This window comes from Cheilinus undulatus, linkage group 4 (genome assembly GCF_018320785.1).
Source record: "Cheilinus undulatus linkage group 4, ASM1832078v1, whole genome shotgun sequence".
NCBI classification, from domain to species: domain Eukaryota; kingdom Metazoa; phylum Chordata; class Actinopteri; order Labriformes; family Labridae; genus Cheilinus; species Cheilinus undulatus.
The window spans coordinates 46,868,784-46,890,786 of NC_054868.1; the positions used below are offsets into that span (position 1 = coordinate 46,868,784).

Consider the following 22,003-nt stretch of genomic DNA (forward strand, 5'->3'; position numbering starts at 1 on the left):
TCTGTGGTCAAGTTCATGTTAAAATCTTCAATCTACCTACAAGAGCAAGTCTCTGTCTAACAGGAAATTAATCACCCTTTGTTTAAGCCTGTAGAAAACAATTTTAAATGCAGAACAATAGAATTATTAAATGCAGTTAAAAAGGTCACCATTAATTGCAACTAACTACAAAATTCTGAGATCAATCACAATTAAAAATGTTAATCATTTGAAAACCCTACTAAAACCTGGTCTAATCATTTCAGCTGTTTAGGGTTAGGGTTGTTGCTGTTTTTGTTTTTGATGGTAGACACTTCTGCATCATGAGTGAAGTTATCCACCGAGTTATTCACCTCCCGCCTGCGGCAAGGAATGGTCTCTAGTATAGAGTGGTGTGAAGTATGACAAGAACTTTACAATTGTTAATAATTAGAACTGTAAATACTTAAAACTTGCTTCAGAATTGAAAGGAAATACAATTATGTTTAAGAGTAATATGTTAAACATTGACACTAAAAGAGACACTTTCCACCCACTCAGTTTAGCCATCAAAAATGATGTAAACTCATAAAAAGTGCTAATTTAACACTATGGAAGTTGAATTACCACTGATAATGTTGCTGTGAAGGCTACTTTTAACAGCTTTTCTCCTAAATTGTGTAAAATCCATCCATGACATGGAAGTGGTTTACTTTTTTTAGTACATATACAGTTGGGATTGCAGCTTTTATTAAAGAGAGTCCTTAATTCAAAAAGTGTTTCTTGTCTCTTCTGAACCTAGAAAGCATCACCATTGCAGGGATGGAGTTCTGCATTACAAGGGGAGCTTGAAACATGCAGCTGATGGCAGGAAATAATCATGGCCCATTATAAGTAAGTAGCACTAAACATTACTGAGATACAGCAACAGAACGGCAGCTCGCAGTAGAATGGGGCTATTCATTTAGTTTGGAATGGTGCCACATCCTATAAAAAAGTATGTATATGAGGGGCCAACACTGTGAAAAAGTATTGGCCCCTTTTTTTTTTTTTCTTTTTTTTTCTTTTTTTTTTTTTCATATTCATCACCTCTTAATGTTTTGGATCATCAAACTAATTTTAATATGAGACAAAGATAACCTGAGTAAAGATGAAAGTTGTTTTTCAAATGATGATTTAATTTACTTGGGCGGAAAAGGCCATCAGAACCTACCTGGCCCTTTCGGTTGCCCCTAAGCCTAATAACTGGTTGTTCCAACCTTGGTGGCAACAACTGGCAATGAGTCTTTCACACTTCTGTAGAGGAATTTTGTCCCACTCTTCTTTGCAGAATAGATTTAATTCAGCCACATTGGAGGATTTTCCAGCATGAGCGGCCTGTTCAAGGTCATACCACAGCATCTCAATCAGATTTAAGTCCAGACTTCGACTAGACCACTCCAAAATCTTAATTTGGGCTTTTTTTCATGCATTCGAAGGTGGACTTGCTGGTGTGTTTGGGATCATTGTCCTCCTGCATTACCCAAGTGCGCTTGAGCATGAGGGCATGAACTGATAACCGGGCGTTCTCCTATGGGATTTTCTAGAGAACAAAATGAATGGCTCCATCGATTACAGCAAGGTGTCCAGGTCCCTCTGTCACACCACAAGGTGTTTACTTCAAGCTTGTTATAGTTAACTTAAACTGATTAAATAACTAAAATTCAAAAATCATTTTAGTTAACTGAAACTAAGTAAAGCCTAAGCTTTACCAAAAAAAATGAAAACTAACTAAAACTGTATAGTGTGCTTACAAAATTAACTGAAATATAATAAAAATGGAGACAAAATATCCTTTGTCTTAGTCTTTGGCACAACCATACTGACTGGCACTGACACCCAAGTCCTGGGAGTGTAAAATTGCCTGATCTGATTGGTTAAGACTTCACACAGTGGTAGTTTTATGTTTGGAGTTGTGTTCAAACATCATCATTAAGTAAATAAAATGATAAGTGAAGAGTAACCTGTTTTAATATGTCTTTAAAAATGTATGACTCTCACTCAGCCTCGGCATCTATCCGTAAAAAACTAAAACCAACACTAAAACTAATAAAAAGTAAACGAAAACGAGGCTTTTTTGCAAAATAGAAACTAAACTAAACTAAACTGACAAACCAGCAGTCAAAACTAATAAAATCTAAACTTAAATCGAACACAGAAAGTGAAAACGAAATAAAAATACTATTATCACCTTGGTTTACTCAACAGAAAACTCAGGATAAAGCCCCAGGAGACGTATGCACTCTAGTGTTGCTTCCAGCACAAACCAGGAAGTGCCTTTTTCAGAGCATTTCTCCCTCATTATGAAAAATGTCTTTATAAAAAACATTTTTCTTCTGTTTAGTAAGTGCGCCTTATGAGGTGACATTTTTTTTAAACTAGAAGTAGTATAGGGCTGCACTGCAGCGCAGGGGTTAGTGCTGTTGCCTCACAGCAAGAAGGTCCCTGGTTCTCTTCCCTGTGAGGACCTTTCTGTGCGGAGTTTGCAGGTTCTCCCCGAGCACGCGTGGGTGTTCTCCAGGTACTCCAGCTTCCTCCCACCACCAAAAACATGCTCATCAGGTTGATTTATTACTCTAAATTGGCCATAGGTGTGAATGGGAGTGTGCCTGGTTGTCTGTCTCTATATGTTAGCACTGTGATTGACTGGCGACCAGTCCAGGGTGTATACCAAACCTCTAACCCAATTACGGCTGGGATAGGCTCCAGCCTCCCGCTACCCAACGGGATAAGCGGTATAGAAAATGAAATGATGAGCAGAGCTGAGCATTGCTGGTCTTAACTTCCTGTAAATGGCAAATGTGGGGGGCTTCCATCTTTTAGAATGGTCACTTTTTAAATGAATATAGATATTTAAGTGCAGGAGCATATTTTATCTTAAAGGGCCCGAAAAAGGACCTTGGGAGCCTGATTTGGCCCCAGGGCCTCCAACTGAATAGCCTGGCAGTAGAAGCTCCCATCACCTTCTGATAAAGATAGTCTGCTGCAATGTTGGCTCTGTCAAGACATCATGCACTTCTGTAAATGATTTGTTCAGAATAACTGGGACAGTGCTATTGAAGGTGATATTTCTGTTAACTTTAATTTTCCTTCCAAATTTCAATGATAGAAATGAAATAAACCTTAAATGACACTAGAAAGGTGCATGACTCAGTGGCACTGGAATGAAGTTCATGTTTTTTGCCATTTGGGTTACCCTTTAATCTTTCACTCAAGCAAAAGTATTTGATACCACATTGTCACGTGAAATCAAAGCCCATAGTGTTGAAAATATACGGTATGTGTGTGTAAGGTTTCTCCAGGAAAGGAGGCAGTGAAAGAAAGGCTATTTTTATTGTGCTCATTTTAATTTTTTGACAAGAAAATAAAGAAAGAAAGCCTCTGAGAGATCCTATGGCAGAACATTTCACTCTCTCTCTCTCTCTCTCTCTCTTGCTCCTGAGTCATTCACTTGAAGAAAATAACACGAGCTTCCACTGAAGATTTCCTTGCAGCATGCTCCTTTGTGGTCTCTGTCTGTCGTCAGTAGGACCTCTATTTATCTCCACTTTCTAGGCATTGTTGTTTCAAAAACACAGTTTCTCTTCATCACGCCTCAAAGAGTAGCGGTGCTGATCGGGGTCTCTGTCGACTGGTTGCCTCCATCATCAGTTCGTCGTTGCCTGATTCTGGACGAGCCCTGCTACTCTTTGACACGAGATGAATTCAGGCCATTATTGTTCATAAACAGAACCAAAAACAAAAACAGTAGTTTAATACATCGCTACATTGATATTACTGTTACTCAAAAAATGCTCAAGTGAGGCTTAAGAATCAAGCAATTAGAAAATTGCAGTCATGAAAGTATAAGTTAAGAAACCAGGACATTATTTTGATTTTCAAAGCAATGTTTAAGTTAAAAAGACTAAAGAAACTTGAATGTTTTAAGGCTGTTGTTAAGTTAAAGCCACAATCTGGGACGTGTAATGCCGAAACGACCACGGCTCTTCAGCGTCCTCTTGGGTCAGAGTCGTATGTCTGGTGCAGCAGAAACCTTATCGCTGCCGCTGCAGGAAAAGAAGAAAAAACATCCTTTTTTTTGTTGAAATGAACGTGTCTCGCAGTGCTACACACAGCTGTGGCCATTCCACTAACCCACGATTATGGCTTTAACTGGGCTTAATGACTTGAGCATTCTGAACTCATTATAGCAGAGATAAAAGATTTTATACAGTGTTTCCATTCACCATGAACACTCCTGTCATTGTCTGCCAGCTCTTTTGTTTCTGTTGTTGAGTTGATTCAAGGCTGGAGCCAATAGTCTTTCAATCCAGGAAGCAAAGTGGGTTTGATTCACTCAATAGAAGCGTGTATTGTTACAGAAATAGACCATTCTGGTGTTTGTGCACAGTGATGACGTATTTTGTGGGCACAATTGATGGCAGATAGTTAGATATCAGAAAGTTGTAGACCATATGGACTAACCTGACCCATCAAATAGACTGTTTAACAAACTCTATCCATGGCATGGGATATATTTCACATCCATCAGGGCAGGTTTGGAAAGGGCAGGACTTTTAAAAAATGAGTCACATTCATTATTGGCCAATAAGATCAACATTGTTATAGTAGGCGTGCGACCCATGGAGGAAACTACATAATGCAAGCTTGACAGGCAGCTGTTATCGTTGCTTTGGAAGCTGATTTGGAGGAAAACTTGAACATCTTTCCTACCTAGAAAAGCTCCCAGTGTAGCTCTTTCTTTTGTTGGACGAAGAAATGCTGTCCGGGGAGCAGGTGTCCTGGTGGTTAAAGGCGCTCCCCATGTGCGTGGGCGGCCGGGGTTCGAATCTGGCCTGGGGCCCTTTGCTGCATGTCTCACCCCCACTCTTGACCCTCTTTCTGACTCTATCCACTGTCCTCCTCGTTCAAATAAAGGCACAAAAAGCCAGAAAATAAATATTAAAAAAAAGAAAAGAAAAAGAAATGCTGTCCAGTTCTGATAAAACAGCCTCGATAGCCAAATCCATTCTAATTCATTAGCTGCCATTGTTGACAGGCCAGTACAACTAAACTACACCTGCTACTATCGCCCCTTTCTCCTCTGATTGGCCCATGCTCACTCTGAACATGCCTAGCAGATTGAAGCTAGCAACATGGATCTGCCTGATGACAGACATGGGCAATCCGTTTGCTCAACAAGTTTACATCTAGACACCTTAAATAATTTCAACAGTCTTTTAGCAGAAGACAAGCTGTCTTACAAAACAAGCTAACACTTTGGGCTTCGACATCCTCAGCCATTCTCAGTGTCAGCTCAGTGGATCAATTATCCAACGAAACAGCCAAAGCGAAGGTTGACAACCCTGTGGAAAACCCGACATCTTTACCAAAGACAAACTCTAAGCATGCACCTCGCTGTAAACATATAGTGTAGTACTTTGGGGTGATGTCCACGATGGTGATAAAGGAGATTTTCATGTTGTTTTTATGTTAAGGACTAACATACTGCCTGGTGTTGCAATTAAAAAAGTGCAAATGTAACTGATGACTTTCGGCCAAATGTGTCCGTGGTTTTCATCTTGACCAAGCTCCAACCTCTCAGGGTGTATAATGATGCCAGTGCAAAAATGTGATGAAGTGTGATTCCTTGGTTGTCCACTAGTAGCTAGCTGCAGAAGTACAGGGAGTCACATGCACACCCTGTGTTAAAATGAACATTTTAAAACTAATAATTAACATGTTAACAGCCTTGTGAACAAAACGATTTTGGTCTAAATACTCCATGCCTTTAAGAGCACACACTGTTGGGGTGATTTTTTTCAGGAACTTCCTTTTTGGTCTAACTAAGGACATGGCTGATATGACAGCAAGCCTGCATGATGTAGCTGTTTGTCAGGAGGTTCAATGGCCATTTCAGACTGGGTGCATGGCACCTGTGTCTCAGTCCCGTCATGACTTGATTTTCCATTCGCTGCGTCAACAAATCAGGGGTTTCAGTCTGCCAGCGTGGGAGTTGCTTCTCACACAAGGACAATCTAAAGATTTGGAGTCTAATTTATTTTTTCATTAGCTGCATGTGTCTCTGAGCCACAATAGACAGGAAAACGATAAACACAGTGTAAAACACACTTTCAATGTGGCTGCAGCTGTGAATTGGACTCAAAAGCCTCCTTTAGTAGCCAAATGGATAAAAAGTCACAAATACTCTCAGATATGTCTTTAATGAAAGCCTTTCTGACCTTTAAGGTGCAGAGTATTTAGTTTAGTAGTACTTAGCAGAACAAACTACATAGAAATAAACCATAGTATTCATAATAGATCCCTCTAAATTTAATTACCTGAATATATATATATATATATATTTTTTTTTTTTAAATTAAGAATAAGCCTCTTATTCCCTTCTCTAGACTCAGCCATCTTGGATTTTTGCACCTTGCATGTACCACAGGAGTGACCAAATAACAAATCCATTTTTAAAAATTACACAGGTTGCCACTGTCACAATCAGAAGTGAGCATTGCAACCTAGAGTCCAGTGTTAATTTTGTCGACTAAAAATATGAAAATATGAGAATATTCATCAACCGCCTTTTTTTCCATTAGAAAGTCCCGACTTAAGCTGTTTTTACACAGAGATTCTGCAATAAAGGCGAAAAGGAATTCCCATCTCTGTTCCGCAACAAGCAATTCACACAAAGGTGTAACAGAGCCGTGCATGCAGATGGCAGCCGCTGCCATAGCTGCTGCTTTCAATGAAATCGAAACTCTGGATTTCTCGGTTCAAAACTTTGTATTTTCTAAATGAAATCCGGGGAAAATAACATGAACATTCATTTTGATCAATTAGATCCAATAGACTTTTTCCCTCCATGTTCTGAGTTGGAGGTCCGACTTTAAGCAGTGTCACAGTGCATGTATTTACATCGGAGGTCGGAAACTTCAGAGTACCGAGCTCACTTGAACACATCATGGAACTTTTCAGACGCTGCTGTCAGCAGAGATGTGTCTGCTCTCTCCTCTCCTGTACAGAGTGTGATCAGCTCTCTAACCTCGCAGTCTCTCCAGTTAATCCACATTATTCTTTGTTTTATCCCGCTGTTGTTTTCTCCGATGAAATGCTGCTCGATTAAACCGCGCTGGTTTTTAAATCTCCCGTTCAAAGAGACAGCAGCACACACTCGCCGTTGCGGAATGCCGTGATGTCCTTTCACACTCGTTGCGGAAAAGTCTGTTATGGCTCTGATACTACCTCTCGATCCAGATCAGAGGTGGGGCGAGATCAACCCCCCATTGCTGAACGGTCACTTTCATACAGAACGGCGTTGTGGAGCGAAGGCGTAACAGACACGGAAAAGAGTGGCAGTGTGAAAGTAGCTTGACTGGCCAAAAATAGATCTTTTATGATTAAAACTGAGTAAAAGTACATTTAGTTCTTGTCAAGATGACTAAAACGAGACTAAAATGTAATTTAGTTTTTGTCAGACAGTCAAAATCCATGATATTTCTCCAATATGGGTTAATCTGTCAAAATCCAATGCATGTGTAGCTATTCTGCCTCTCAGCTGTGGAAAGCAGGGACCACAGGTTTAGCAGCGTACTTAGAACACACTATCATGGTTTGGGATCGGATTGAGGCAAGAGAATAATTGCTTGGACTAAAAGTAAAGACTTAAATGTAAAGACTTTTCACTGACTAAAACGAGACCAAAATGTTTTTGAATTTTCGGCGACTAAAACTATAAAGGGTAGAAATGACTAAAATGGGACTAAAACTAAAATGTGATTATTCTAAAGACTAAGACTGAGACTAAAATTTAAAAATGTCAAAATGAACACCGCTAGAGTCTGACTGTTTGATGTTGCTAATATTCCCCAATCTTGCACACTGCACCTTTAACACATGTTGCAACTTCATGACTATAGACACATTTGGCTGACAGTCACCAGTCAACATGGCCACTCTTTAAACCACAACACCTACCCAGCAGCAAGTACATAAATAGCTTAACAAGATGTGGGCTGTCATAAACAAGTCAAACAATGACAAACTGACAGTTAGCTGGCCTTTCATGGCTGGATTAGTATTAATTATTTATTTATGTTTTGCTTGAAATTGAATCTTCACTGACAGTATTTTATATCAGTTATTCCTTTATTCATATTCTGACATTCAACAGTCCAATAAGGTATTTTCCCCTTATACCAGGGATCTGTCTGCTTCTCTCTCTCCCTTCTTGCTCCCTCTATCTTTCTGCCACTGTGCCCACCGCTGCGCTGTAATCTTCTCCAAATTGGCAGATACTGTGAAAACAAACTTGTTGAACTCAGAATCCCCTGGATTGAAATGTAATTGACTCCAGCCCTGGTTTACGCCCTTCTTAAATGAGTAGTTGTAGCACAGTTCTCTGTAAAATATAAACAGCAGTATTTTTCTTATCACATTTTCTCCTCTCTCCAGCCTCCATTATTTAGATCCTGCAGATATACATGTAGTCTCCTTCACCACGCTATCGATACTAAGAACATTTTATTCTAACACTTCACATTTCATGAACTTTTTCAGTTAAAAATCTTTGATAAGGCAAAAACCCATTGCTATTACTTCACTAGACGACCGCGGTGGCAATTTTGGGCTTCTTGTGGACGCTTGGCTCAAATTAGGATACAAACTGGTCCATGAGAATCTACCCAGAGTGGCCAGATTTAGTTTTTATCTCCAATTCTGGAACACCATTGGCCGTTCGTAAAAAGTTTTCTATCAGACAGATGAGGACACTGTTGGAAAACAGCTTGTACATCAGAAACAGAAAATCCAGCTGCTCAACAGTATAACTTCTCAGAGAATACATTCATCTGTGTGTGGTTATGGTTGTGTGGTGTGCATGTGCACGCCTGAACATGTACTAACATGTATGCATGTGCTGAGTCGATACTGTAAGGATGATGGTGAGTAAATAGTTGGGGCCGGGTCGGGGGCTTTAAGGGTTAATTTACTACCACAGTACTTTGGTCTTAGAAATGATTGGAGGATAGACGGGGAGCAGTGAGCCAATGTAGGTGGAGCGTTTTGTGCAAATTGTTCTGTTTGGCAACTGATGTATATCAATGTAAAGGAGAAGAGGTCTGTTTCTAGTATTTAAAATCATTTCAAACACTCCTTTGTGATTTATCAAGTTGGCACAATGGCACCACAGTGGAACCAGAGGAGTTAAAAAAATCAAAAGTAAAAAACCTGCAAAATGGGAGGAGAAAAGGAAAAGAATGGCTGATAAAACACAGTGGATCTACAGTATATCGGGAAGGAAGCTGAGAGTTTTAGGTCTTTTCCTAAGAGTCGTTTTTTGATTTTGAACAGTGCAGATATGTTTCCCCTGTGGGAATTGAAGACATTCATTTGAAGATTAGAATTTTTAGTTCGATTTTCAAAATCAAAAACGTACCGTTGTAAGTGAGCAGGTAGGTAACTAACTTGGGACTCTGGTTTCTGAAAAGTCTGAAAGATTTCAAAACCATGTTGTACAAACAAAACAGTCACCTCTGTTGCAAATATAGAACTTCTTTTTTCTCTCTCTCGTCTGTACAGCGTCTCCCTCTTCAGGAGGATGGGTGTAGCAGGGGGTTCGCCAAGAGAAAACACGGCCTTGTTTTTGGCTCAGCGGAGAGCACATTCCTCTTGGTAGAAAAGAAGAACTGAAACGTCTCGTCCGTCACACTGTTTGTCTCTGTTGGTGCGCACTTCTCAGCTGAGAGGTTCAAAACAGTCAAAACACAGTCACACGACAGAGCCATGCCATATTCAAATAATAGGATATTAATGATGAGGAGCATAGGAATAATAAGAAGACCAGTAATGTCATAAGAATAATTAATAGTAATAACATATCATTCTAGGATTTTTAAATTCTGTATATAAAAACAGTGGCGAGGAGAAGTTGGTACACAGTAGGGCTCTACTATCCCCTTGGTTGATTTGGCACATTATACTCACTCTCTAGTGAGAGCTACCTACTCATTCTCAGCACAGTTGAATATTACTCTTGCCTGGCGACCCATCCAGAATATCTGGTTTTGATGTTTAAAATATCCCAAATAATGGTAAATCTCTCAAAGTGTCTTCCGTAGGGGTGCGATGCAAAAACAACCACCCTAGCAAAAAGCAAAGCTCTCCATCAATCCTCCGCCTGCCTTCATGAGTAATGGTGAGGTTATCTGCTGTTGTAAGGTTTCTATGAATATCAGTCTCAAGGCAGATTAAAAGCAGGCCGTTCAGGATGGGTTGCCCGGCAATGTTTAAGGTTTTTTGTTCTTTATGTTGATTTTTTTTTCTTCATTCAAAACTTAGTACAAATAGCTACATAAGTCTGAGCTATAATTTCATTACATTACAAAAAGTATCTCAGTCTCTCTATAAGTTATGATTTCTGTTTTTTTAATATAATATATTAGTTTGGTCCTCCTTGATGTTTGAGAAGCAAAGGCTTGGTTTGGATGTTTTGTAGAGATGTACTGTATGTGTGACTCCGTAGATAAGTCATGGAGGTTTGTGAGTATTTACAGGTCATTTTTCTACTGGTGTATCTGTATTATAATGTAGTGTGGGTGCAGTGTTGTTATTTTCCATCTTCAAAGGGTTTAGGCTCTCCAGATATGGGATCAGGTTTTCTGCTGCGCTGACACACCCTTCCAGTAGTCCAGAATGTCGTGAAGATCCTCATCCTTGGCAAACTGGACCTTCCGCCTAAGCGCGTGCCCAGCTGCCACGTATCCTTCGTCCTCCATTGAAGCCTGCCGGTGCCTCTTGCGGTGCAGTTTGAACCTCTCCCACAGCCCCAAGGTCGGGGTGCAGAGGAGCCCTTCCTCCTCTTCGTCTTCCTCCGGGCTGGAGCAGTAGCTCAGGTTGTGGTACTGGGGGGAGAGTGGGTAGTGAGGCGAGAGCTGGGAGTAGGCCAGCTCCCGCTGCTTGGCCTGCCTGCTGAGGGTCAGGGGGTCTAACACGGACGGCTTACGACCCGGGTGGTGGTGTAGCTCCTGCAGAATCTGGGGGTGGTGCTGCAGGTCCTGGAGGTGCTGCTGGGATCCGGGGTAGGAGTGGCGGTGTTCGTTGTACTGCCGAATTCTCTGAGCTTCGGCTCGTAGAATAGCCGCTGCAGGGTTGACTGTGCGAATAGACTCCCCTCCTCCGACGCCTCTTTCTCCTCTCTCTCCGGGCGAAGTCCTCTCGATGTAGCGTGCCTCTGTTGTGTGGTACCCTCCCTCTGAGCGGAATGAGCGGGGGCTCCGGGCAGAACCCGGAGAGGACGAGGTACTTGGCCTTTTGGATGTGGGAGGAGCCTCCATACTATGGTGCCGCTGCAGGGAATGATGGTAGCTTCTCCCCCTCTCGTCTCTTCCTCCTCTTCCTCCTTTGTACACTGGAGAAAGGAACTCGCTGCCTCTTTCTCCTCGCTCTCCTTGCTCAGAGAGAAGCACCAGCTGGGGCTCTGCAGTGGAAACAGCCCCTCCACCTGCCGAAGAGGGAGATTTCATCCCCTGTTGGAAGGAGGTAGACTCAGATTTGAGAGCATCTATGCAGTTGTTGATGATCTGATTCACTTTGTCAACTTCCTTAGCGATAGTAGAGATCTCTGCTACTGAGCCCTGTGGATTTGTCTGAGGAGACATCTCTCTTTCTCTTTCCCTCTCTCGTTCTCTTTCTCTCTCTCGTTCTCTCTCCCTTTCGATGCCAGACCCTCTCACCTCCATGTAGTTAAGTTTAGCAGGCTTGTGCGCTGGCGTTTCTATCACCTCCTGCAGCTTATATGGATCTATCTCGCCGCCCTGAGGAAGGTAGGGCATTCTAGGGAGACTATCGCCTGCAGCAAGCTTCTGGGAAACAGATCCTCCACTTCCTCCCTCTATATCTCCTTCTCCTCCATACTTGAGCTCTATCAGAGTCCTCTGGATCCTACTCATTTTCCTCTCCTTCTCCTCCATGATTCTCCTTTTCCTGAGGCAGTGGACAACAAGGCCAAGGATGAGAAGCATGCCAAACAAACAGCCTATGATAGTCATAATGTAGTGGGTGGCTGACGATTGATTTGCAATCCTTCCAGCCCCAGCTCGGCGGCCTGTAGACAGGGTCAGACAGGTATGATTAAAGCGCAGGGAGTTTCGTATAGAAGCCACACAGTATGTGTAGTCGGTGTTTGGTTTCAGGTTCTCTAGCTTGATGTCTTCTCTCTGGCTTTTAAGGGTCTGGATATCAGTGAAGAAGCTGTTGTTATAGAGCACCAGGATGTACATCTTCTTGTACGGATGAGGGATCTGAACTGTTATCACGGCGCTAGAATGTTGAACCTGCTTTAGCGTCATGATTGGATTGACGTCCGGTGAAAAGGAGCTTATGCTGATTTCGTCATCTGGAGGAGTCCCTGATGCGCAATCATCCAGTCCACAAGGAGAAGCGAAATCTGGGAGCAGGGTGGTGGGATCGGACGGGCCGAAGACAAAGATAGGTGTCACGCCATCGTCTGTGCATACAAGACTGAGTACGTGCAGAGCGTTGCGTTGGGTAGGCATGCGGGGGTTCTGGCTCAGGAGGTTGTATCCAGAGAATCCTTGAGGGGAGTCACACACCATCCTCTCGCTGGTCCTGTTCGGGAAATTTGAAAGCCAGCGAAGGAAACCCAGCAGCTCACAGGAGCAGTTGAAGGGGTTGGTGTAAAGTTCACAGGTGGTCAGCTTAGAGAGTCCAGAGAACAAACCACCATCCAAGACCTGGATCCTGAAGTGGTAGAAAGAGACAATGATGGGTTAAATAGGGAAATTCGTTTTCAGTTAGAAACAAAACTTGATCAGACTGTTGAGAGGCACTGTCATGATGACTCTTTTCCTTTCATGTGCAGTGCCTATAAAAGCTAGTCACACCCTTGGATGTTTAACCCTTTCGTTGATCCTATAAATCAGTCATGGCCAATGTAATCTGAAGTGTCAACACACACTCTTAACATGCATCTTTCTTCTCCGGACCATAGCTCATTTGAAATGGACTAAGACTAAATGGAAAACCGTTCTATAGTCAAATGAATCAAAATGTGAAATTCTTTTGGAAATCTCAAATCCTGTATCCTGTGGACTAAAGAGGAGAGGGACCATCTAGCTTGTTATCAGTGCACAATTCAAAGCCTGCATCTCTGATGGTATGTGGTAGCATTAGTGCCTATGACAGCGGCAGTGGAGCTTACACGTCTGGAAAGTCACTTCATATACTCCAATCTAGACGTCTATATTGTACCACGTCCCTCACAACAGCATGGCTTCACAAGAGAAGAGTCCAGGTGCTGAACTGGCCTGCCAACAGTCCGGATCTTTCACCAATTGAAAACATCTGGCACATCACATAATGAAGGATTTTTATAACAAAAAAGTTGATTTAGTTTTGATTTAAAAAGAGACAAAAAAGTAGAGCATCAAATAAAAAGCCTTGGTGTAGTGCTGAGTTTGCCAGGCTCGGTTCGAATCCAGTCTTTGGCTTCATAATAGAAACCCTAAAATGCCTTTTAAAAGCCCTGAAAATGTATAGGTAATATTTGACATGAAACCTCAGGACAGGAAGACTATGCATCCCCAGCTCAGATGTGCAGGATGAGGCAGGCCTTCATCACGATTAAATGAAATACTTGGGGATTTTGTGTGCGATGCTCGGACTGCGTCTTTTGGCTCCGAGGCTTGAAATGAAGCATTACAGAGGTCTAGTGAGCTTATGTCTTTCTTCGTCTGCATCCCAAATTTTATGCATTCTCAAACTTGGAGTCTTCAATCCTCTCAAGTGACACCACTTGAGGCAATTTAACAGACTTTGCACAGCTCCCTTTGGAGCCAAAATGGCTTTATATTTCCTGTTATTTTCCCCCACATATGCAGTAGTACTCCCAAAGACCCACACACAGACTTTGATCCGTAAAATCGGCGCCCTTTTCCCTAAAATGCTCTTGTTACTTAGTTCTCTTAAACTTCACTTTACGGTCTTAAACATGTCCCAGAATACCTTTCAACAAGCCCCAAAGAGCAGTTGAACTTGTTCCATTCAGCCGTTGCTCCCACATTTAAGTTGTGAGATCAATACCAGTTACAGTGCAGATAGCAAGAACAAGACAGTTATTCCCACTGAGGAAGAGTGGGAATCTCAACTTTTATTGAAAACATGGGTTGTTGCAGCATTGCATCAGGATTTACTGAGGGTTCTGTCAGTAGGAAAACAAATATCTTTGCATCTTCTGTGCTGTTTTCATCGGATCTCTGCCCAACATTGGCTCAGACTGGTGAATTTGGAAAGCAGTTATGAGGATGTGCCGGATATGTTTTGGTAGTTGGTATTATGCATAATTATCCACAAACTCAATGTCACATTGTGCATCGCCTTTTTCAGTTTTGGGTCCTTAGTGGCATTTTCAAATTAGTTGTTTTGTCCAATTAGCGGCTGCAAAATGTGATTAATAGGTTAAGAGAAAGCCAATTATTTTCTAACATTAAGATTTTAAAATGTTTCACTAATTGTCTTCATATTGACTTGAGAGATTAATTATCAAAATTGTTGGAATTCATTTCTCTAGAGTCTAGATCATCTAATCAAATAATCAGCTTGTGTAAATTAATTTAATGGACTCTTTCTCACAGGCAAAGAAGAAACTGGAGCACACCAGTCGCTTTTTGCAATTCAATAAGGTGCATAAGACTGCATTTTCAACACACAGTGTCTTCATTAGAGTTAAACAGTACAGGGGCAATTAAAAAAGTTAAATACCCTCCTTTAGAGTGTCAACACTGATTGCTTGGAGTGTGAGGTCAATATACAAAAAAAATAATATTGTGACAGCGTTCACACACAGAGAGTTTAAGTGGAACCAGAGGTCTGGGAAAATCTACTTGTGACTCAACAAAAGCTAAACTGTTAAAAAAAAAAATTACCTGTGCAAGAGTCGCAATCAACACCTGGGGGTGTGAACATGGGGAACAGTGCATTTGGAAAGCATTTGGACCCCTTTCAGTTTTTCAAATTTGTTTGGTTGCTGCCAGTAGCTACGGTTGAACAACATCAAGCTAAGCATAAGCTCATGTAGGACATGGTAGTCATAAGCCCATCCATGATCAGCTGAAGGCCAGCTGCTCCTAATTACTGCCTCCCAGCTCCCACAGCCAATCACAGCTCTTTTTCTCAACAGAGGTGTAAATAAATATGATGTACTTCTCAATAATTAATCCCAGCTTGCTTTAACTCTTTAAAGCAGGAAAACACAAATTATAGTCAGAAAAATCTATTTTTTGGAACTTAAATGTTTATTTCACTTTCCTATGAAATCCCCCCCCCCCTCCCAAAAAAAAAAAAAATCTAAATTTCCATAAAATTTCACATATATATATACATATATATATATATATATATACATATATATATATATATATATATATATATTTTTTTTTTTTTTTTTTTTTTTTTTTTTTTTACCTAATTGTATACATTAGGTGTTTTTGGTATCTGATAATCCACTTCAGGACATTTTTTTTAATCATTTATCAGGTTGTATTCACAAGTTTTTTTTTGTTTAAGTCATTTATGATCATATTAGTTTGACAGAGGTATCATAAAAGTATGTATCAAATATGATACAACAGGCTTTAAGGGGTTAATGCTGATGCACAAACCTGCTCCTGCTGCTGGAAATGCTTAACCTCCTCCACCCCAGCCTCCTCCTTTATATCATAAAGCTTGTTGCACCTTCAATCACAGCTCTTCCTCTCAACACAGAGGTGTATTTAAATATGATTTACTTCTCACTGATCCCTGCTTGCATTAATGCTGATGCACCATGCTGTTGCTGCTGCAAAAGCTTAACCTCCTCCACCCTAGCCTCCTTCTTTATAGTATAAAGCTTGTTGCACACTCACATTCAGATTCATGCTACTGTGGATTAATTGCTCTTGAACTAATTTTTTGTATTCAGTACACATTGTTATTAATGTATCTATCTGTATGGGGGGTTCTAGCCTTACACTGACTGGAAAGTCAAAGCATGCTGCTTGACCGACCCATGGAGCATATTATGTATGACGAGGGCGTTCTTGACTGAAATGTATTTTTATTCTCATTATTATATGTTCTTGACAAAGGGAAGAGAGAATATAAGATTTTGTGGCAGATATATGAAAAAACTGAAACATCACATTAACATAAATATTCAGACTTTTGCAAAAACTCTTGAAATTTAGCACAGGTTCCTCCCATTTCTCCTTATCTTTGCTGAGATGTTTCTACACCTTTATTGGATTCCAATCATGGCAAACTAAATTGATAGGTCATGATTTTGAAAGGCACACACCACAGGGCTCTGTTCTCAGCCCACTTTGTTTCAGTTTGTACATGAGTGACTGACTACAGTCATGTCTGGGAGGAGGTGTTCAGGTGTATGCAGATGATACTGTCTTCTATGAGTCTAGGGAGACCACTTTGCCAGTTGCTACACAGCTCTCTCACCATTTGCAATCCAAAGCTGCTTGGTTTGAGAGTTCTTGTCTCACATGTAACACTGAGAAAACAGTGAATGTGTGCTTTTCTTCCAGGGCCTGGTCTTAAGTTAAAACTCATGAGTTGAATCTAGAAATCAATGGGCAATCTATCGAACATTTTCATGAAATACAGCAGTCTTTTATGCCTTATTAAAATTTAAAAAGTGACCCAGGCTCTTTAGTTTCTTTTTTGGATTTGCCTGTGAGAAAAATCCACTGAAATATTTTCATACATTTCTGCTGCTATTCTGAGAGCACTGGCCTCCATAGCAGGAGAGCCTCCTGCTTTGCAATCATCCACTTGTTTCAGCACTGCCACCACATCTCTTCTTTAATTCAACACATTAACAGACCCAGGGTAGTACCTGTTCATGGAGAGGTCTATATTCTCTATGTTGGGGCATTCCCAGAAGGTGTTGGGTGTAACAGTCTCAATGAGGTTGGCCTGTAGGTAGAGATACTGTAGCTTGCCCAGGCCTCGCAGCATCCCCTCTGTCAGGTTCCTCAACTTGTTAAAGCCCATCTGGAGAACCTGGGGAGGCAAAGACAAGTGGGATTATTCTAATCTCTGAAGTGCCGGCCAGTGCCAGGCATCACTCAATACAAGCTGGAAACATGCAGAACAAACAGGCGATGGTTCAGCACAATCATGTTTCACATGGTGATCTAAGCCTCTGCACTGTGCTGAAGATCTTGTTCACATTTTACCTCCTGGAGCAGCTCCAGCAGCTGGGGTACATGTGTAAGCACGCCAGCTCATTATGGCTGTGTTCAGCTCAGTTTGGTGAAAACACGACTGCCTTAATGTTTCTGGAAGCCATAATGAGAGAGCGTTGTCTTTGTTGTTTGTCAGTGTTTTCATCTACGGGAATAATGACGCAAGAATTTGGATCCTTTACTCGAGTAAAATAAGCAGTAGGAATGTGCTATCAAAGGCACAGACTCTCCTTTTGATTACAGTCAGAGTCCCTCATTGAAACCATACTAAAGTGTTGGTGTGTAACCAGAAAAATGTTCAAATAAAATGCTCATTACACAGAATGCTAGGGTGGTAACCAATGAAGCAACTCTATCTTGATTAAATTTAATCTAGACTCAGAGTGTTATGTCTGGATTGAAATATTCCATTAAATGACAAAGGGAGGATCGTAAATCCAAGGAGGCATTTAAGAGAAGGTTGGTTGACAGATTCTCTTATTGTGTGCTTGGACACATTTAGGTCAGCGCCAAAAAAACTGCAGCAGTGAGGATGTGTAGACTGCTGTCTGTAGCAGCTGGATAAACTCGGGCTAACTTCACAGCACTGAGGAACAGACTGGGGTCATGAAAAGGCCCCGGCACATGCAAAAGACTGGCCTTGTTTTTCAGCACTAACACCAACCCAACTGTTAACTTAAGATATGAAATTCACACACATAAATGGGCAAATAAAAGACATGGAATACATTCACTACAAGGGCTGACGTAAGGGATGCACAATATTATTAGTGTAACAGTATCAGCAGATCTTAGATTAAAAGGGAAGTTGCTGATATTGGAAGATATGATAATTTCTGCTAATATTGAAAACTGGCAGATATATTGGCTGCAGTGTTAATTTTGTCGATTAAAACTATGACTAAAAATGTTCATCCACAGCCTTTTTTTCCATGACAAAAACTTGACTAAGGCTAACAAAAATAGGTCTATGATGACTAAAACTGACAAAAAGTAAGTTTAGTTTTTGTCCAGATGACTAAAACTAGACTAAAGTGTAATGTAGTTTTCGTCGGACATTCAAAATCCCTGATATTTCTCCACTCTGGGTAAATCTGTCAAAAAACAATGCACCTGCATCTATTCTGCCTCTCAGACGTAGAAAGCAGGGTTCCCAGGTTTGGCAGTGTGTATGGAACAGACTATCATGATTTGGTACCAGCTTTAGGCAAAAAAATAAGTGCTTGAACTAAAAGTAAAAACTAAAATGTGAGGACTTTTTATGGACTAAAACTAGAAATACTTTTAGTTTTTGTTGACTAAAACTAGACTACAACTAAAAAGGAAAGAAATGGCTAAAATGTGACCAAAACTTTAAATGCATTTCATTTAAAGATTAAAACTAAGACTAAAATACAAAATAGCTGCCAAAATTAACACTGACTGGCTGTAAATATCGACTGTATGTCTAAATAACTTTGTGAAGTTTAAAGAGCAGACATACAGTACATCAGCTCTAGTCTTTTTTCTGTTCATTCTCATTCCTTAGATTTTAAAGTGAGTGTTATGAGACCGGAAGTTTATTATCCTTAGACCATGTTTAAAACTCAAGTTTTAGGCCTGAACCTACAATAATATATTTGAGGTCAATATTGGAATTGGCTAAAATGAACTGGAACATATAGGCATGTAGGATATTTGCAAAAATCCAATGTTGTGCAACTTTAGTTTATGTATGTTGACAACCAAAGAGAACACTAAGAGGGACACTATAAAGGGAAGCATTCAGCAAAAAAAAAAACAAATAAAAACTACTGGACGGTCAAGTTTTGACCAAGTTTTGACTTATTTAAGGCCAATTTACAAAACACACATACAAAATTACCAATATTACTATCGGAAATAAATCTTTTTTTAGTACACATAGAGGTGCATCCTCTATGTATCCTCTACACAACCCATTGATGATTAACAATTGGCGTGGTTGTCACTAAAACTTGTTTGTGTCAGTGTAATATTGGCAGAGATTTTAAATTTAGTCTTAGCCTTTAGATTAATATGTTTTTGGTTTGTTTTATTGAACTGTTAGTTTTAGTTGATGAAAAACTAGACAATAAAAGTCCATACATTACAGTCATATAGTTTAGCTCAAATGCTTTTTTTTTCTCTTTGAACTGCTTTAATCAGCAAACTTGTTGAAGTAATATAAATGTAAAATGCTCAAATACTCAAACTGATTTAAAATACACTTGTAAAAATACTGACATACCTTAAATGGAGTGAGAAATATCATGGATTTTGAATGCCCAACACTTGAGCTCTAGCATTTTAGTCTCATTTAATTCTCCTTAATGAAAACAAAACATACTTTTTATCAGAGTTTTTACTACCAAAAATCTATTTTAACTAGTTTTAAGGCTTTGCATACTAAAGTCGAGCATACACTGCGATTTCAAGCCGACTCTACTTTAGTCGTGGCAGAATGTCAACTCATACTGTGCGACTGACTCGACTGTGCTAACACTATACGGTCCGATGGTCGTGCCTTTTTAAAAAAGTCTCACACTCTGAGGGTGTATGTTTCCACTCATATCCTCTTTCTCTCTCTCTATCCCACACACACAAACAGCTGCAGGTCCATGGGTAGGACTATTTCCTGCTTGTTTATTTCCTTTATTATAGTGGGGGGCAACAGAAAGTCATTCCTGCTGTTTTGATGGTAATTAAGGACGTAGTCTGACAGTTTACAAAGTAAAAATCCCCTAAAGTTGTTTATTCTGCTCATGTTTCTGCTCTGATTGTGGGACTGTGTGGTTGTAGGACCAAAATATCAAACATGTCAGAAATCCATCTGGAGCAGCTGTTAGGGCTGTGATCGGGTCATTGTCAGCTGTTGTATCCCCTGTACACAGTTGTGCAACTCAAAATTCATGTCAGAATCAGATGAAATTTGCACAATGTATGCCTGGCTTAAGTTGTTTTTTTGGCTAGACTTTTCACACAGTGAAAGAGAAATATGATGCAATGGTCTGCTTATCATGTTTGCACACTGACACCGAAAATTTTGTCCATCTTTCATTTTTTCTTAACCTTTTTTTTTTTTCCCTTATCAGTCGAAGTAATTTAACCGTGATTAATTGGTGAGAACAGCTTCTGCTGGTCCCTCCTATCTCGCACTGAAACCTCACTTTAAACACCATGAATTCTGCATGTATAATGTGGATAACATCCATGGAACATAATCGATAGCAAAAGTTTATACTCACAGCCACATGAACTGAATCAAAAAGTTGCTCTCCAGCTTGGCACAGCACTATGCATGAGCAGGTGGCATATAAAGATCTCTGTCAAGAGGGACAGACCCTCTGTGTTTTTACAGGGAATAAGAAAAAAAGAACTGAGTGATCTGCACTCTTCTTTTTGCAGTATGAAACAATTAGCCTCAATCTATGAATTTTGGGAGTCATCCAAATAGAGTATAACATATTGAACTCAGTGTACAAGGTTTTGAGTGCAAGATTTTATTGGGGGATTCCAGAGCACAAAGACTTGAAGTCTTGTCTTCCTCATTCAAAAAAGGCTGTTGACTAACATTTTTACTCAGAGTTTTAGTTGACCAAATTTGTCTCCCATGCTGTGAGGACACACCTCATGAACGTTAGAGCCAGTTCCAAGTAGTAGTCCACAGACCAATGGGTGGCACCATTGTCCTACTTCCTCTTCTTAATCAGCTCTAGGTGCATTTTCATGAACACAGTACGGCTTCTTACCTGCAGGTTGAACTGGGCTGAGAATGCTCCGTCTTCCACGTAGCTGATGTCGTTCTTGGTGAGGTTTAGATAGGTGAGATTGCCAAAGCGGCTGAGTGAGGAGTAATGGACCGACCGAATCTTGTTCTCATTCAGCCTCAGATCCACAATAGTGCTGTTGAGACAAGAAAAGGGTTTAAAAGTTTGGCAAAGAGAGGCTGAATCCTGTCAAAGAAACTGGCTTTGATTGCATGTTTTCCTACCTGTTAATGTGGGAGGGGATGGCCTCATAAGGCGGCTGGTTCATACTGCAGATTGCCAGCCACACAAAGCCCTTCTCCCCTTCAATCAGCCAGCAGTCTGCTGTTACCATTGGCAACCGCATTATTGACAGCAGGGCGAGCCAACAGAGAAAGGAGCTGGCTGTGGAGAGGACAACTGATGAAGAGCCTCCCGTCAAAGTCTGTCTCTGCCGTCCCTGTCCAGTCCTCTGGGCCATCGGGGATGTCGTCACAATATCCATTGGAGAACCAGAGATGCTCGCCATCTAACATTAATCCATGCAGGCTAGCGCCATTTGAAAGGCAGTGAGGGCTTGTTTATCTCAACAAATGTTGGCTTGTTCTGGAGTACTTGGTGAAGTCACAGCATGGTAGAGTTAACTTGTGTTGTTTGTTCAATTGAAAATGAGCTAAAAATGAAGGCTATAAGTAGAAATGAGCAAAGAAACAGGATATAGCACTTGTTTGGCAGTATGCGTCTCCAGGTAAACTGTAACAATTGTCAAATTAGGGGGTCACATTTAATTTGTTACATATAAAGTAGCAAATGGAAGTTGCCCTGATGCCAGATTGGCTGGTGCTCATGTCTTCAGTGGTCGTCTACATCCCTGATTGGATAAGCTCCTCTTCTCTTTCTTCCTCATGCTCGCTCTCTGTGCTGGTGTGAGAACTCGTCCCTGGAGGGGAAAAACAAGAGAGGGAGAGAGAGAGAAAAGAGAGGAGGGTGTTAGAGGAGGATCTGAAATGAAACAGTGGT

General features: G+C 40.7%; 1 pseudogene; it reads right to left on the minus strand.

Annotated features, from left to right (window-relative positions):
- Positions 1-10,631: 10,631 nt before the first annotated feature.
- LOC121508862 lies at positions 10,632-21,342 on the minus strand (annotated as a pseudogene).
- Between the last annotated feature and the right edge of the window lie 661 nt (positions 21,343-22,003).